Here is an 8,806-nt window from a genome sequence, read left to right as displayed (position 1 = left end):
CACACTGCATGTAATGGTAATAGCACTAACTGATGACTCTCAGCAGTATCTTTAGCAATGGCTGGGACATAAAGGCCAAGATTTTCCAACCAACAAAAGGCATGGCATACTCTGAGGCTCAATGCTCAACTTTAAACACTAAGTAGAACTAACTTCCAGAATATGCCAAGTGTTTTAGTCTTAATTTGGGTCTCAAAAAAATGTAATTTGAAATTTCAGCTACTTGTTTTCCTTGTTTATGAAGCTTACACCAAAGTCAAATTAGGCAAAATTCTCAGAGAACAAAGGAAGAAGAGAGGTGCATGAGGATTTTAAGTGTAAATGAGAGCAGTTATACTAATATTTTGATCCAATTAATTCTTATAGACTTGGAAGGCCATTTTTCTCAGAGAAACTGGATTTTTAGAAGAGATTAATTGCAGTAAGAGTAAGAAAATAGGTGTTTGGATGGCCATGTAGATGGAAGAAAACAAAGCACACAATGAGAAATTATGGCAATGGAAAGGGCAACAGAAATCATAGACTGAGGAAGACGTCAGAATAAATGAACACAGTATAATCAGGGCCCATATCTTCCTATTTCTGAGGGAGGAAAAGGCACCAAATTCAGTAGCAGAAGGATGTCAATTCCCAAATCATATTGCTGAGTGGAAAAATAAGGAATATGGTAATGAAATCTGCCCTGTGGTTAAATTACAATATAGCAAGATGCAGAAAGCAGGGGACAAGGGAAGATGTAGGATGTGGTTGAATACTCATATAATAATTACAAGAGCACAGAAAAGAAAGGCTTGACAAGAAAACAGATTTCACTTAATGTTTCTAGAGCTTGAAAAAACATTAAGACATTTGGGAGAAAATACAGGAAAGACAGAGAATAGTTATTGTTACTCTTTCTTCCTGACTCATTCTTGAGACTGATACAAAACTAGAGGAGCCACAGATTGCTGACAGGAGCAGCTGAAAGACCACTCTGTCAGTCCCTGCCACCCAATGCTTATTAACAGGTCCTGTGGCCTCAAATTCTTTGATTTGATAGAGCTAGCATCTGCCAATTGTTCTTCTACAGTGCACAGCTTGCCTACCTCATCGCAAATTAGTTGAGGAAGGAACATGGAGAAATTCCTTCTGCACTGTTCACATCACACCCCTATACCTATATTGGAATTTGTTCATTGCAGCAGAAATGCTAAGTCACAGCTTGAAACAGTGACTGAGCACCTGGTGGGAAGGGAGTTCAGGTGCATGCATATGGATCCTGGCTCCACCCCTTCCCAGACATCATTTAAGGGTTGGCAGTGGAGGCAGTAGTATCTTGCTGGTGGTCCCTGCTTACCTGAGGCCTTACAAGGGTGAGTGGATTTTTATTTATTTTATTTTTTTTTTTTTCTTTGTTTCTGTGATTCTTGTGTTTGAGTAAATCCTCGCTTGCTACAGCCCAGGGCTTTGCTACTCTACTATTGTTTCTGTGCTTTTCATCACACTGTGACATTATATTCATGTGTCTTTAATTATGATTGGGTTCTACAAATGGAATAAAGGGCTATGGTGAATCTTTATGTGAAGGCAACTTTTCTAGAATGCCTTATTTTCTATCCATAAAAATGCAAATGATTTCAGAGTACATCTTAATGAGTATATAGGTAATTCTTTTTACAAGAAATTACTGAAGGGTCACCATAGGCACTTCACAAAGCCTTTTTAATTTTGTTTAACTTTAGTAGAATATTTGTGCAAAATAACGCTGTGCAATTTGTGGAGTTTCTTTCTGTCCTTTGCTGTATTGCTGACTTTACAGTCTTCACATTACTATTAAGTATGGTGCACAGTTGTTATCCTTGTCAGCTGTTGGGACAGGTAGAATTCAACAGCGTGAATGAACATTCCTTTGTCGCATTGGGATGGAAAGTGATATCTATAGACTTGTCTGTCTTAAATCTTGAGGTTGCAAACCTTTTCAAAGATGAATCATCCATCCATTCATCTATCCACTCTGTTTGGAAAAGGCTGAAAGAAGTGATTCTAGCATGTCATTAACGAACCCTGCTACTTACAGATTTGCTACTTTTTGGCCAAGCTTTTTCAAAAGAAGCTGCTGGAAGGACTCCTATCCAAAACAAACAAACAAAAAGCTTGGCAGTGATTTTGTTCTTCTCTTTCTCCCAGGTCCATCGCTTACAAAAGGCATAAATAGCATAACGTTTTCTTGCAATGATATACTAGGAAATGATGATTTTTTTTCTGAGGAAGGGGCAGGACACAGCAATGGAATTATTAATTACATGCAGCAATTGTTCAGATCTTCCTTTGAGATGCCCAGAACAAGCAGAACATTACTAGCTGAGGGCCAAGTTTTTACTGGATTCCTCAGTTGGAGTTCTTGTGCCAAATCCTTGGTTCCAATGTGTCTCATAAACTGACTGTGCATTGTGTTAGCCACCCTGGGATTAGTTAGCTTTTACCAAAGGGAAGAGGACGTGGCTCACACACCCCAAAACAGAGGAGACCAAGTTTCTAAGAGTTGCTTTTACATGCCAATTCTATGTCTAATATTCAAACAGCATGCTCTGCTGGCTGGGGTTGAGGATGGGAATTTAAGTTAATGGTATGCAAAAAAAAAAAAAAAAAAAAAAAATTGTGGGCTATAGGGCTGGAGTAGAAAACTTACTAAATGTGTAAAGAAGGCACATATAGCTGGAGAAGGAAAAGATAAAGTATCTTAAAGAGAAGCCCATTTGAGGGGGTTGTAAAGGTGTCCTGTTTCCCATTACAAATGCAGACTCAATGTCTATGGGATTTTTTGGATAATTTGTCTCATGTATATGGTTATTATTATAGAGTTAATATGCCTGTGTAGGATGGCCTAACAATTATTTTGCTTTGTAGATGTTTCATGTTGACTCTTAAATTTTACAAATGTTTGTGGCTGCTCATTTGACATGGAATAGACACTTTCCGTAACCCCGTGGAGGTTACTAAGCCTACAACTGAAGTCCAAAGCACATCATGACGAGGTAACTCTGCACAGTGTAGAAGCCTTCTAGACAATGAAACAACATATAGGTAAGATGACAGGCTCTTCCAAAGACTGAGGAATGGATTACTCAGAATATGGTAATACAGCCATTGGCCAATGGCTGTATTCCAAAAATAATCAAATTCTGTAGTGTCAAGTGATTTATCCTTAAAATGAATTCTCTCAGTAATGCTCTTGTACTGTAATATACATGGTGCTTGGACTGGTACTGATAATGGGGTTTATGCACAGTTTAGATTACTGTCTTGAGGCTTAAATTCATTACTTTTCTAACTTTTGAACAACTTTGTACTAACCATAGGAAATGAGTGCTATATGTGACTTGGCACTATTAGTTCAATGAAGTCATCCTCAAGAACTTCAGCTGCTGTTCAGGGTCCCTGACAAACAATTCCAACAATATCCCATTGTATTTCTCTTATGAATTATGTGAAACATGTTTGCTGGAGTCTTAAATCAGCCCAGCTCCCTATAGCTGAAAATTAATTTCTAGTCCATACTGGATATGTTTTTGTTCAACAAGATTTCTCTTTGTCAAAAAGAACTAATTCAGACTTGACCCATGTAGGTTAGGCTTACTTCTCTCCAGACTATCTCAGCAAAATTAACATTTTAATCTCATAACACTTCATCTAAAGAAAGGTTTGTGGTGTTTTGTTTTGTATTTTTTTTTTTTTTTTCCCAAACTTTAGGAAAACCCAAAGCTTTTTCTTCTTAGTTGAGGCACTGGAAAAAGGGATACAAAAAACCCAGCAGCCGTAAGTGACTCTTCTATAATTCAACTGGAATAACTTTTCAGTTTATCCTTCATTTCAGTTAACCTTTATAGAATCACACAATTTCTTCAAACGTGTTCTTTTTCCATGGGCTGTTTTCTAAGAGGCTTTCTGTTAGAACAGAACTGTGTCCCAGCTATTGGTATGCTTGACAGACATTTGTGGACACAGATGTAGTGAGAGAATATTTACACTGCCATCAGTTCTGTAATTACCTTTAAATAGCTTTGGAGTAACTCACTTGCAAAGTGCCAGTAAAGTAACAAGTGTGGAAGACACCTCAGCACTGCTGAGGCACCAAGTGCTCAGCTTCTTGAGCAGATTCTGGAGTCAGTCCTCAGTGACATGTTTGTTGTTTCAAGGTAACTGTAAGTCCACAGTTACAGCTCTGCTGCAGCTGTGTGAAAGATTTTCTTCCTCTTTAGAGGAAACGCCCTACTACTGAAATTCTACTGCCATGGTTACCTGCATAAGACATATCATTTCCTGTGCCTCTGCCAGCTACCAGCTTAGTCATAGATCTCCTCACATGGGGTTGAATGAAAAAATGAAGTTGGGGCAGGGGGGAACTTTTTTTTTTAAAAAAAAAAAAAAAAAAAAGCAAGGCTGTAGTATACAAAGCTCTAGTGATAGCAGGTAGGTTTTAGACCAAAGGCATAATCAGCATAGAGCTACAAGTCTTTCTCAGGTTGTCACCCTGTATGCTATATACTGTGCAAACCGTGTGGGGATGCTGGAGATTAAAACTCCTGTTGTAAGCAAAAAGGTAAGAGGCACATCTTTGCTCATCTATTTATCTTCCTCATCAGTTTTCCTCTGAGAGAGCATGCTGCTGCCATCTCCTCTGCCCCACAGGCATCCTGAGGGGGTAGCTGAACTGATTTCCCCCTCACCTTTGCCTGGTGTCATGCCTGCTGTCTCTAACTTCTGTGGCCCTGTGGGCCTAGTAGAGCTCAGAGTCTGTTTTGTTCAGTCCAGCGAAGATTTTTTCAGTGTACATGTCTATATTGCCTACTGGCCTTTTTTTATCCTTCTCTTTTGGTAGAGTGCTGGAATGTGCAAGTACAACAAGAAAGTCAACAATGCTATGTTGACATAATGCGTCTCATCCAGCCAAGGTTACCATTGCAGGCCAACCATAACAAACAGGCTGGATTTATTTATATTTTTTTCACCAGAAAAGCAAAGAATTCATTGGAGAAGCAATGACTTCTTCCTATTCTTTATGGAGTAGGTTGTATCTCCAAAGCCTGAAAATAAAATCTTGAAATGTAGACAATAATCTCTTTGAAAATATGTTAATATTTGACTCTTCTAAATAATTTCAGTTACATAAATTTCCCCTGTCTATGGAGTTTTCAGAAGTGGGCTGAGAGAGTCTAACAAATGTAATTCAATGTGGGTTTCACTTCTAGTCTTGCAGATGTGTGGGATTACAAATGCAAACCGTGGGCTTCACTGCCATATTGGCACAGGGTTCCACTGTGTTGGTATCTGAAACTAACTTTACTGAGTGCCACTTCATCACAAACCAAGTCTGATAAAGTCCCTCCTGAAACATTACATCCAGACAGCTCAATTTCAATTAATTGCAAAAGGTTTCCAGTATGAGTAATATATTGGGCCAATGGTTATGGAAACAGTAATTTATGCTAGACATTCTCCATAAATTTTTTTCAATTCAGTGATTGCATTGCAAGGGTATGTCATGCCTTGCATTCCTTCCTAGCCACAGTGATTTCTGACCCAGAACATGAGCCTCTCCTATAGACAGCTGAGATGCCTGTATACTTTTCCTGACCCTCATTTAAGTATTTAGTAGGTTATATGAGACACTGGGACCTGAGAAGCCTTGTTTGTTCCACCACCAACAATATTTGCTTCAACTACAGCTTTGGATGATGACTGTATTTGCAGTTATAAACATCAGATGTGTCAGCAGAATTATTTTTTTTTTTTCTTGTTCTCTTCATTTTTGCCTGTAGAGGAAATGCTCACAAACACTTTGTAGTATGTATCCATTAGTTTCCACCATGCCTCACATCCATAGGAAACTAAGTAACTTATACAGCTCCAGCATTTTAGCATCAGTAGAACCCTGTGACGAGCACTGTGGAGTGTCAGGCTTCGCCCTGCAGGCTGGTGTGGACAGACACCTTGCTGGCCTGTTAGTTCCTGCTCCATGCAGGTGGGAGGGCAGGGAAGGGCTACAGGAGCTGACTCCAACTGTGGTCTGAGATGCCATAGTTCTTAATTTTTCATGTTCCAGTTGCCAGTGCAGTGAAATACGGAATCTCAAGGTAATGGGTTTTTTTTGTTTTGTTTTAATGTTTTTATGATGCTGTTTGGCACCATTGGTAACTGTAACACTTTTAGCAGTTCTAAGGCATTGCAAGAAGAGAAAATAGTGCAGTGGTTTTGCTTGCGTGTTCCTCTTACCACGTGCATCCGTTTCACTGGATGAGTTTACTAGTTACCAGGACAACAGTTTCAGATCTGACATGATTACCTGTATCATAACAACCATCAGAGATGTGGGCAAGCTTCTAATCTGAGTAGATGCTGCCAGGAGGCAGAAGCTTTCAAAAGCTGTCTCAATGAAAATGCTGATATCATATGCTGATGTCACTGGCTTTAAAGGAATTTAAATGATCAGTTTACTTAATGTTTTTAACAGTAAAATATACATTCAAGTTAAGAAAATAAATGCTTGATCATTGTATTAACACAGTTCTACAGATGTGCTCATTTAAAATAAACGTGTTTTTTTCCAAAACCCTATTGGTTTTTATTCAAAGCTAGCTATGTTGTTAAGGTGTAACTGATATATGAAATAGACCCTATGCATGTGCTAAAGAAGGCTAAGACACAGCTGCAGAATCTGAAATCCTTTTATCAGGAAGCCAAAATCAGAAGGGTCACAGGACAAACTTCTTCCTTTGAAGTCTTAAAGAATTTAAAGAATCTTTACTGAGAGTAGAGTAGGCCCAGAGGTGGGCATTGGACTTGACTGTTATTAATCTCTTCTTTTAGTCAATTAAATTTTGGCTGGGATTTATGGGGATCCTATCCATCCTATGTGTACAAAGTACAGAAGGAACTGTCACAGCACCCAAATTTTGTTAGTCAGACAGATGCACTTGGGAAATTCTGCAGTGATGTGGCTGTTGCCAGGCCACAAGACTGAGTGAGCAACAACCTAGCCTGCTCTGTAGTGGTGGCAACATGTGTTACCGAGTTTTCTTAACAATGATCACTTCCACAGGGCACACTTGTTCTGTGGACTCCTTTTTTGAGAGAAGGGAGGTGTGAGTGACTGCTTATGTTGGTATTTCTCAGCCGTTGCTCTAATCTCTGGAATTGGCAGCATACCTTAATTTCTATTATGCAATGTCTGGTCAGAAGATTATTATTATGCTGGCTTTATATGTATAAAGTGAAGAATACTAAAAGTAATTGTTTCCAGATTGTTTTGATTGTTGTCTTTTTCATAGCTATCAATTAATAAGGAGAATCAAGCCAGGGCAGAGAATTCTAAAACTGGTTACTGGAAGTTGTTTAAAAATGAGCACAAGAGAAATGTTGGTGTTTTCCATTCTTTGCAAGATTAAGCCAATAAGATCTTAGCCTAGTCTATGAATTTCTTTGTTGCCAGAGTGGAGGTGTGCTGAACAGACTCTCTGGTTTGCTACACACAGGATGCCTGGTGGAGGAGGTAGGCAGAGAATTTCCCCTGAGGAAAGAATTTTCCACTGACATGAATACGGCAGAGGTATCAACTTTCTTCACCAGTCTCCATCTTTACTGTATGCGAATTGCAAGAATACTGTGGAGTTGGGGAAAGGGAAGGAGAAAACAGAGCTCGACTCTATCTCTCCTTCTGATACAAGGAAATGTTTGTCCTGTAGCTTTAATTGCTATGGGAATTGGGCAGCTCCAAATAGATGAACTGCTCCTGACTGCCTACAGCTCACTATGATATTTAGCTTTGCTGTGATGTATATAGATTGTATATAAATCACTGCATTAGTGATACAAGGAGATAAAAACCACTCATCAACTTCACTAATTTCAGTAGTCTAAAAGCTGTGTTTCTCTTTACCTTCACCTCCTATCTATATTTTCAAGGGCTCCTACTGAAGCTTATCTTTTTAGCAGACACCAACCTTGTTCATCACAGCCACCTTTACCCTGAATCCCAACCTGCAGAATTTTCCTCACCATCTTTGTCTGATGACTACTTTCTCTAGCCAGCACATTCCCCGCTTTGTTATGCTGTGTGATTCAGCTCTCTTTCTCAGTTCTCCATCTGCTGTTTGTGCAAATTACCTGTTTCACCACTTCCTGCAATGCGTACTGCTCTCTTCTTTGGTATCTCAGCCGCTGTGCTTCCCTCCTGACATAATCAAAGTAGGCCTTGGGTTTCTTTTCTTAGTCATTACTTCCTTGGCTGACAGGTAAAGCAACAGCCCCTGACTCTGATGGTGAAGATTCACAGGGAATGACAGAACTTTTTCAAAAGAAGCTGGCAAAAACTAATATTCTTTGAATCATGTTTCTGCTTAGTAGTCCAGAAATATACCTTATTTTTGACAGGTTTCTAGGAGGTGCCAAAAAAAAAATGTGATCAACTTAAGAATTAACTCAAGAAACATGTCCAGATTTTTAAGTTATTTATTTCAGGTTTCATTCTCACTTTAGACTCTAAATCCATGAACTGGGGCCTAGGCAAGTATTTTTGCTTGTGGGAGGAAGGTAATCCACATTTTACCCTGCAGGATGTTTACTCTTTGGTTTTATGTATACATGTAAATGCATCTGTCTGGCACATATTGCTACAAGCTGGCTGCTTTTCAGGGGCAACAATGCTTTTGAATCGTTTCTTTAATCTAGGGAAAGCAATTTCACAACCTTAAGACAAATTAGAACAGTTTCATGTTATTTCCTTCCTTCCTATTTCACCAGCTTTGAAACCGCTTTTCAAACCATCCCC

The sequence above is a fragment of the Tetrao urogallus genome (assembly GCF_951394365.1).
Source record: "Tetrao urogallus genome assembly, chromosome: 7".
NCBI classification, from domain to species: Eukaryota; Metazoa; Chordata; class Aves; order Galliformes; family Phasianidae; genus Tetrao; species Tetrao urogallus.
This window is presented reverse-complemented; position numbering follows the sequence as displayed.